General features: G+C 40.8%; 1 pseudogene; it reads right to left on the reverse strand.

The window, feature by feature from the left end:
- Positions 1-6,185: 6,185 nt before the first annotated feature.
- LOC103274833 lies at positions 6,186-6,868 on the reverse strand (annotated as a pseudogene).
- Between the last annotated feature and the right edge of the window lie 3,158 nt (positions 6,869-10,026).

The raw sequence follows: 10,026 nt of genomic DNA on the forward strand, positions 1-10,026 counted from the left end.
GAGTGACAAGCATTAAAATACAGACTGAGAAATAATTTTCAAAACCAAAATCGGTCATTTTAACTTAAGTACAATATAATCAAATGTTACAGAAATGACATGAATGAAATGAAATGAAGAGCATAATCAAAAATATTTTCTTCATTACACGTATTACAGTTTGTACTGATATGTTACATTGTATTTCATGCCTATTTACCCTACTATCTTGCAAACTTAATGAAGGCAGCAAATAAGTTCATTTTGGTTACCAAGATCCAGTACAGTAGATGGTACATAACAGGTTTGGGTAAGTACTTGTTAAATGAATGAATATTACTCAAGAAGTAACATATCCAAGGTCATACAGGTAGTTAAGTGGCAGGGCCGGAATCTGAAATTCGATTTGTTGACCCCAGAGGCCAAGCAAGCTATTAACCACCGTCATACTGGCTTTCAAGAAATGTGTCATTCCATGAAGTTTCCATTGGGAGCCTTCCTTGTAGTGTTACCCTGTCTCTGACCCTTTTTTATCTGCATCCTCTATTCCTTTATTGCCTCTTTTTCATTCCACTTCCTCGTAGCCTTAGACCTGGTTTATCGCAACAGCTTTCTAATTTTCTGCCTCATGGCTACAAGCATTTGTCCATTCACTTCACACAACCCCTCCAAAGCTAACATTTCATTTCATCTTCCCATTCAAGACCATGCAATGATTTCCTACTTTTTATCAGTTCAAAATCCTCTTTGTTCTCAAAACTGTCTATAAACTATCATTTAAAAACACCTTCATCCATGGGACGCATTTGCTAATCAGCATTAATATCTGTAGGATAGATACTGGTATATCCAATCTATGAAGATGCTAGTAGATTGAAACAATAGTTTGACCCGAACTGTAGATGCAGACTCATTTATTCACCAAGTGTATATGCACTGTGTGTCGCTGTTGTATCATGTTTGAAGTTATGAAGAATGAGATTCTTTCACGTTTTTTAAAACCTCTAAGTTTACTTCATCCCCCTTTCTATGAACAGTTTCCTATGCTGGCTCTTCATTTTTGTTTTTCCACAATTTCAGCTTATATGAACCTTTAGGCTATCAACTCAAGTGGTAGCAACCCAAGTGGCCCCCTACCCTTCTGTGGCTCTTTTGCATAGCTAACTGGTGCTCATCCTTCAGGTCTTGAGAAACAATTTCTGGCACATAATATATAACCATCAGAGAACCTAGTACATGGTCTGCCCAGAATAATGCTCAGCAAACTTTAATGTACATGTTATATCCATATATTATTAATATAGTGAATGATAAGTTTAATATATTATATTAAACTTTAATATACATTAATTTCATCTGTGTATGTGAATATATGAATATGTAGATGTTCGTATGTATATATATGAATATGTATATATGACACTAATTTGTTTAAGTTAGCAAACTGTTAGTTGCTGTAACACATAAGATAAAACTTCAGAAGGCAGATATGGGTTAAGTCAATTAATGGTCTTTAAGCAAAATACCGAAATAAAGGAGTGATCCAAAGAGCAAATCAGCTATAAGGATTAACAGTAGCAAATATCTGTCGGGGGATGGGAAAACACTTCTTATCTACAGGGTGCCTGAATGAAACGTCATTGTACACCTACCCTTAACTGTACCCCACAAAACCATAATAAAAACTACTGATTAATGAAAAAAAATAAAAATAAAAAAAAAAAAAAAAAAAGAAAATATTATACTAAAAAAAAAAAAAAAAAAAAAAAAAAAAAAAAAAAAAAAAAAAAAAAAAAAGATTCCAATAGCAGTAGGATTTGTGTATATCACCCACAGTACATACTATTTATGAAGTCATTGCTCACTATTAGGTCAAACAATAGGAAGTGGGCTGGACTGGAGTCTATCCTTTGGACAACAGAACACTTTAAGCATCAAAGATTTTCTCCCTAAAAACATATACAAGGGCACAAAAATTTTGCCATGGACCCTTGAAAGCCTATTCATGTAGCTTACTTAGCTTGGAAATGCCTATGGGGGATAGGCATGATGGCTCACATCTGTAATCCCAGGACTTTGGGAGGCCGAGGCAGAAGGACTGCTTAAGGCCAGGAGTTCAAGACCAGCCTGGGCAACATATTGAGATCCTGTCACTCTTTAAAAAAAAAAAAAAAAAAAAGGTGGGTGTGAAGGCGTGTGCCGGTAGTCCCAGCTACTCGGGAGGCTGAAGCAGGAGGCTCGCTTAAGCCCAGGAGTTTGAGGCTGTAGTGAGCTGTCGTTGCACTACTGCGCTCCAGCCTGGGCGGCAGAGCAAGACCCTGTCTCTACAACAAACAAAAAAGGAATACTTATGAGAGAATCTACTCAACAGGCTTTCCTTCCTGTACTTCAGAAGACTAGCAGAATGCCATAATTTATGAGGGCTGGGTGGACTTGGAAACTGTGACCCTTATAAGAAGGCTGGGTTATTATTCCACCCCCCTTTGTCTCCCATGTAAGTTACTTAAACTTCTAGACAGTTTCAAATTTGGAGTTGAAAACGCCAGTGGCTCCTTCTAGGCACAATAGAGGGAGCGGCGAGGGTGCCACCATGAGAGGTCCCTAACCGCGGGGGGAGCCTGCTCCTGGCCTGCTACTCACCCGCCAGGTGTTCCGGGCTGGGCTCCGTGGGCTCATCGGTGGTGGCCCTGCGAGCGGCCTTGGACGCGAACAACCCCATGCGTGCGTCGCAGTCCTTCTGCCACGAGGTGTTGGCTGCGGCGTCCGGTCCCTCCTCTCCCAGACCCGGGAGGACTGGCACCCCTGAGCAGGCGACCGGCACCTCTGCTGGCAGACTGGGAGCCCGAGGTGACGTAAGAAAGGACCAGCCTGTAGGTGACCCTGTAGATGGCCCTCACCCGGAGACCTTTACTCCCTGCAGCCTGACGCAGACCTCCAGCATTATGAGGTAGGATTTGAACTCGCAAGGGGGCAGGCTTCCGCAAGCATGCCGGAAAAGATGGCCGCGGGGCCCACCAAGGGGGGTACTAGGCGCTTGCTTGGTTTCCGAGGGCAAGTCCGGGTTTAGGGCGGGGCATCGCCAGAGGAGGGAGGGTACTCTGCTCAGTACACGGCTCAGTGACAAAATAAGCAGCAACCGGTGGTCCCGTGAAAGTGACTTCTCAGAACTTACCAACATCGCTGTCACTAAACTTGGTAGTCGGCCCCCGACTGATACACTGGACTGCCTTAAAACAAAGCAACAACCATTTAACAAATATGATGAGAACTTTTATGTGGGGGGCTCCAGATGAAAGGTCTGGAGATCTTGAGGTCTTAGGAGGCTTCGTTATTTTGTGACAACACTTTGGGAATTCTTCATATGACACGGTTAGGGAGGCTTTGGTCACATGTTATGAGGGTTGTAGCCTCCTTGAGGTCATGTCCTCCTCTTCACACAGCATCAGAGCTACAATTCCAGAGTTGTTCGAGCATTCCATTATTATCCTTCTATTATCTGGAGAATCTATAGTAACCTGACTTCTCTCATTCCTGCTATTGGTAATGTGTGTTTCCTCTTTTTTTTTTTTCTTGCTTGCTCTGGCTAGAATGATCAATTATGTTGATCTTCTCAAAGAACCAACTTTTGGTTTCATGAATTTTCTCTAGTTTGTCTTTTATTTGATTGATTTCTGCTCTTATCATTTGGATTTCCTTCCTTCTACTTGCTTTGGGTTTATTTTGCTGTTGATTTTCTGGGTTCTTAAGGTAGAACACTGGGTTTCTGACTTGACATATTGCTCCTCTCATAGCCATTTAGTGCTAAGTGCTTTTAATATCAAAAGACCTTTTTATGATTTTAGTCTTTTAAAATTTGAGATTTATTTTATGGCACAGAATATGGTCTATCAAGGTAACTGTATTCTTCTATTACTAGGTGGAGTGTTCCAGTGGTAGCATTGTTACTATTATTAGCCATTAAAATATATACAGCATTCAACCACTTGTCATCATCTCTGCTGTTATTACCATGGTCACACGTTCTACATTACTGCAATATCTTCCTAACTGGTCTATTATCAACTCTAGTAGCCAGAGAGATCCCATGAAAACATAAAGTCAGTCCAGTTCCTGTTCACTGAGGAAGTTGGTGTGGCTGCAACAGAGTGAGGGAGACCATAACCAAACATCCTAGTTTGCCTCTGGCAGTCCATTTTACCCTATTATCCTAGTGTCTTTCCTTCTCATAACTCATTTGGTCATTCTAAATGAGGCCCAAAACATAACTAGGAACAGAGCTTGTAACGCCTTGGCTTTGACTCTGAGTTGGAAAGTCACTGATCTTTTCTTCTGCGGTTAGTCTCATACAGAGCATGTTGCATTTCTTTGTTTTATTTAAAGAATTTTTCTCATTATCATTATTTAGTATAAATGTTGCATTTCTAATACTGTATTTTTCATCTCTGGAAGTTTCATTTGGTTCTTTTTATATCCTTCAATATAATGAGAAGAGTAATGAAGGGTTAAAAAAGAACCAACATTTTCATTTAAGCCCCCAAGGATATAATTGTTATGATGGCTGTGTTTAAATGTTTGTCTGCTACTTCCATCATCTCTGACTTTTCTGGATCTGTTTCCATTGTTTTATTTTTGTCCTGTGTATTGGTCACGTCTTCTCCTTCTTCCTATGCCTACTAATTTCTGATTGGATGACAAATGTTATTTTTGCTTTGCTGAGTGTTGTATTTTGATGTATTCCTTTAAAGAATCATGAAGTTTGTTTAGACAGGCACATACATTGCTTTTGGGTCACATGTATCCTTCTAAGGCATGTTTTCTTAAACAGCTCTTGTTATTTAATTCACATATCACACCTTTTACCCATTTTGTGTGCAATTCAAGTTTTAGTATATTCACAGAGTTGTGACACTACCACCCCGATCAAATTACATTTTTACCACTTTCAAAAGAAACCCTATACCCATTTGTTTTGAGAGCCGCCAGCTAAAAAGGGTTCCAGTACCAGAGCAGTTAGCAACCCCACCCTAATGGGAAAGGAAGGGGAGCTTGACATGGATGTTTACAACTACCTTTCACAAGATACTCTTACCTGGGGGACGGCCTAATGCCCAGTTGTCTAACCTGCAACCAGAGGTCCCTCACATAAGAAATTTGTTTCTATGGCAGACGCCCTCGTGGCTCTCCTCTGACCAGATTCTAGTTTACGCTTGCCTAACCATTGCTCTGGCACTGGGAGTCTGACCTTGTGTTCTCCCTGGCCTCCCAAGAGAAACTCAGCCTGGGGTAGCCCCTGTTGTGTGCAATGGAAGATGCAAATTCGGTGCACAGCCACATAGGAAACAAGTTCAAAGATTTTTACTTACAGACCCTGAACAGGTCACACAAGGTAGGAACAAGACTCAGTCAGAGAGAGAGAGAGAGAGAGAGAGAAAGACAGTGTGGCCACTAGCAGTATATACAAGACAATAGGAAAGGAAGCAGTAGAAAGGTGAGAAGCCCAGTTCATTAGACGGGAGAGATGCATCTAAGTTCTTTTATTTTTTTTTAACAGGAAAAAAATTGTTTTTATCCTGTAGCCAGTACACCCTCCTTAGGCATTAAGACACATTTCTGTTTGTATCCTTAATACAGCCATATCTTTACTCTTTATAAAAATCAAGAGCCGGGCTTGGTGGCTCAGCCTGTCATCCCGCGCCTTTGGGAGGCTGAGGTGAGTGCATTGCCTGAGCCCGCGGGTTCGAGACCCGCCTGGGCAGCGAGACCTCATCTCTACAATAAATCAAAAAAAAAAATCAGCTGGGCGTGGTAGCGCATGCCTGTAATTCCGGCTACTCGGAAGGCTGAGGCGGAAGGATCGCCGGAGCCCAGCAGGTGGAGGCTGCGATGGCCGGGAGCGGCCACCGCTCTCCAGTCTGGGCGACCGAGTGAGACTCCAACTCAAAAAAAAAAAAAAAAAAAAAAAAAAAAAATCAAGTATCCCAGTAAAAACTGAGTATTTCACTAATCTTCAAATTGCATTACTAAAAATGTTGTTATACATACCAATTTCTAACCTAGAATCTGCACAATAGATTTTAATCACTGGAATGCGTAAATTGCTCAGAAAAGCAGTACTGCCTGAACTGCAATACGATTTGGTAGTCAATATTCCTGTTTTCCAGGAAACAGGGGATTTCGCGAGCAGAAACACTGGGCTCTTTGTGGTTTCATCGCTCAAGAGTACGTTTCTGAGCAGCTTCTGAGCAAACATTTCTTAACAGGTTGATCACAGACCTGGGGTCTTCACTCCTCATAATGGCACTGCCAGACACAATCATGTTAGCTCCTGCCTCTGCACACTTATGGACAGTGTCAGGACCTACGCCACCCTCAACCTCTATATCCAGAGACAGGAACTGGGTTCTCAACCAGTGAACCTTTGGCATCATATCTTCCATGAATTTCGGCCCTCCAAACCCACGTTCCACTGCCATAACCAAGGCCATGTCTATTTGATTAGCCCACGGTGCCAAATAACTGTGGTTCCTGGTTTGATGGCAAGGGCAACCTCCATCCCATTCTCCCGAATGTCTTTAATCAAAGCTCCTGGATTCTCAGTAGTCTCAAGATGACAGGTATACTAATTGGCTCCTACTGTAGCCATTGGCTTTACCCACCGCTCTGGCTTGGACACCATCATGTGCATGTCAAAGAAAGGGTCCTGGCCTAGCTGCTTTCGAAGGCTTTCTACCACAGGGTGACCAAAGGTGATATTGGGAACAAAATGCCCATCCATTACATCCAGGTGCAGATAATTGACCCCAGAGTCCAGCATCTGGAGGCACTCGGCCCCTAAGATGGCCAGGTCGTTGTTGAAGATGGAGGGGCCAATCTTGCAACCTGATGCCATGGCACTGGTGCCTGAGCACCTCTGAGTTCTTACCTCTGGTCACTGGCTTGAGCCATTTGGGTGTGGTGCTCTACTTCTAGTGTCTAGGAAGTAACCTTCGCTGTGTCAATCCTGTTGCCGCATTTGCAGTCGCTCTCTATTTTCCCCTAAACCTCTCAGCCCAAGCAACCACTAAATCTACTTTCTGCTGTACCTATACATATTTTTCCTATTTTGGACATTTTATATAAATAGAATCATAAGATATGTGGCCCTTTGTGACTGGCTTTTTTCACTTACCACAATATATTCAAGCACAATACATACTTCATTTGTGTTGTATCATGTATCAATACTTCCTTTTTGTAGCCAAATTATATTCCATAGTATGAATATACACAATTTGTTTATCCACTCATTCAATGGTGGGTATTTGGGCTGTGTCCACCTTTGGTCCATTGCGAATACTGCTCTATGTACACATATTTGTTCGAATACTTGTTTTCCATTCGTTTGATTATAGCCATCCTAGCGAACGGGGACCGGTATCTTATTGTGGTTTTCTTTTCTGTTGTTTTTTTTTTTGAGTCAGAGTCACTCTGTCGCCCAGGCTGGAGTGCAGTGGCACACTCACAGCCACCCCAGCGTCGACCTGCTTGGCTCAGGTGATCCTTCCGCCTCAGCCTTCCAAGTAGCCAGAACTACAGGCACACACTACCACGCCTGGCTACCTTTTTTTTTTTTAATTGTAGAGATGAGGTCTCACCAAGTTGCCCGGGCTGGTCTCAAACCTGCAGGCTCAGGCAATCCTCTCACCTCAGCCTCCCAAAGTGCTGGATTATAGATAGACTTGAGCCACCACGCCAGGCCTTCTTGTGGTTTTCATTTACATTTCTCTAATGACTGATGATGGTGATCATCTTTTCATGTGCTTATTCACAGTTTGTGTATCTGCTTTGGAGAAAGGTCTGTTCAGACCCTTTGCCTCTTTTTAAATGAAGTTGTCTTTTTATTCATGAGACTTCTTTATATATTGGGTTCAAGTCCCTTATGAGGGATATAATTTGCACATATTTTGTTCCATTCTGTGAATGGTCTTTTCACTTTCTTAATGGTGACCATCGAAGTAATTTTTGTATTTGACAAAGTTCAATTTGTCGCTTTTTTCTTTTGTTTCTTACGCTTTTGGTGTTATATCTAAAGATTCATTGCCTAATTTAAGGTTATAAATATTTATTTACCTCCATGCTTTCATCAGATTTGATGAGTTTTTAGCCATCTTTATGCCCCTTCCTCTCTCCTCTTTAGCTGTAATGTTCATTGCATGTGCATTATTATTTTGCTAGATGGAGTACCACAGGTCTCTGAAGCTCTGGTCATTTTCCTTACTCTTTTTTTCTGATCCTGAGACTCAGATAATTAACTTTTATCTACAAATTCACTGAATCTTTCTTCTGCCTGCTCAAAAATATTGTTAAGTCTCTCTAATGAATTCATTTCAATTATCATAGTTTTTGTCTCCAGAATTTCTATTTTGTTCTTTTAAACATTTTCTTTTTGTTGTTATTCTCTATTTGGTAAGGCATTATTTTCCGGATTTCTTTAGTTCTTTATCCGTGGTTTCCTTTTGCTCTTTGAGCATATTTACAACTTTTGATTTAAATTATTTGTCTAGTAAATCCACGCCTGGGCTTTGTCAGGGACAATTTCTACTAACTTCTTTTTCCTGTCAATGGGCCATATTTTATTTCCCTGCATGACTCATCACTTTTTGTTAAAAACTGGACATTTGGAATGTTATAATGTGGTAACTATGGAAATCAGATGTCCGTCTCCCCAGGGTTTGCTGTTGTTTATTTAGTGAATGATTAAAGCATGGTAATTACTGCCACTAGATAGAATACTAAGCTACAATCTAAAATGGTAATTATGGAACCTATATACCATATTAAATTTTTAGAATTTATGTTAAATAAAGAAATCCACATGCAAAATTGTAAGATTTATTAATACTAGAAGTGGATAAAAACAAAAATAAAGAGAAAGCCAAAAAGAACTGTAGAAAATGATAGCTATTGTATTAATATTATGATGATGAAATTATAAGTGCGTTTCCTTTTGCATTTTCCAAGTTTCCTTTATTATATGACTTTCATGATTTTTAAAAATTGGACATCTTATTTGAGCTTTATATTATAAAAGTAATACGTACTGTGTAGAAAGTTTTAAAAAACAAGTTTACAGAAGAGTTCAAAGTGAAAAATAAGACTCCTCCTCCCTGGCCTTAAGGTCAGTCATTTTAACATTTAACCTTCCAGTATTGTGCATTACATGTAGATTTTTAAAAGTAATTTGTCATAATTTAAACTTACCAATATTTGTTCAATAACATTTCACATTTGTGCAATCTATGTATGTGTGTATCACCATTATTATTTTTTCCTGAACCATTTTTGACCAAGTTGCAGACATGATGCCTCATCAGTCCTAAATACCTCCAGTGCAGTTCTCAAAAACAAGGACACTCTTGTACAGATCTACCACATTGTCAAGCAAAAGGCCAAGCCAAAGATTGACTGATTTGGCTTGCAAAGTAATGGCAGGTCCTTTTAAGATTCAGTTTATTACCTACATAGATAGCAAGAGGATGAGGAGCCAAAGATGCCAGCTCCCCATGTCCTTGTCCCTCAACACCAAGCAGGGCAACACTAAACAAGAGGCCCCCTTCTAGACGGTAGCTAGCAGCTTTGTATTCTACAGCTATACATTGAGCGGACATGGCAGAAAGCCTCAGACCTCATCAGAATCCAGAAGGAGATGAGAAACTGTCTCATGACAGCCTCCCAGGGAAGATTAGGAGGCTAGAGGGAGATGGCCTTGAAACAGCACCTCACAAGCCTCCCACCCTTTTGTGTTCTGGGAGTATCACAAGACATCCGGCCAAGACTCAGATAAATTGCCATTCAAGTTTTGCTTGCGTGGACATATGTATGCAAGGTCACAAGGGCACCACGGCACACATTGTCTACAACTCCAACCCTGATTTTGCAAATACCTAGCTAAGAATTTGCAGGAGTGCAGGTGAACCCATCAAACAGACTCTAATTAATTGTGCCTGTAGAGAGACCTTTACCAAATCTATTGTTTGTTTAGGACGACATAGGCGAGAATGACTGTGA

This window comes from Carlito syrichta, unplaced genomic scaffold, assembly GCF_000164805.1.
Source record: "Carlito syrichta isolate Samal-C Ts95f unplaced genomic scaffold, Tarsius_syrichta-2.0.1 Scaffold314997, whole genome shotgun sequence".
Taxonomy (NCBI): Eukaryota; Metazoa; Chordata; class Mammalia; order Primates; family Tarsiidae; genus Carlito; species Carlito syrichta.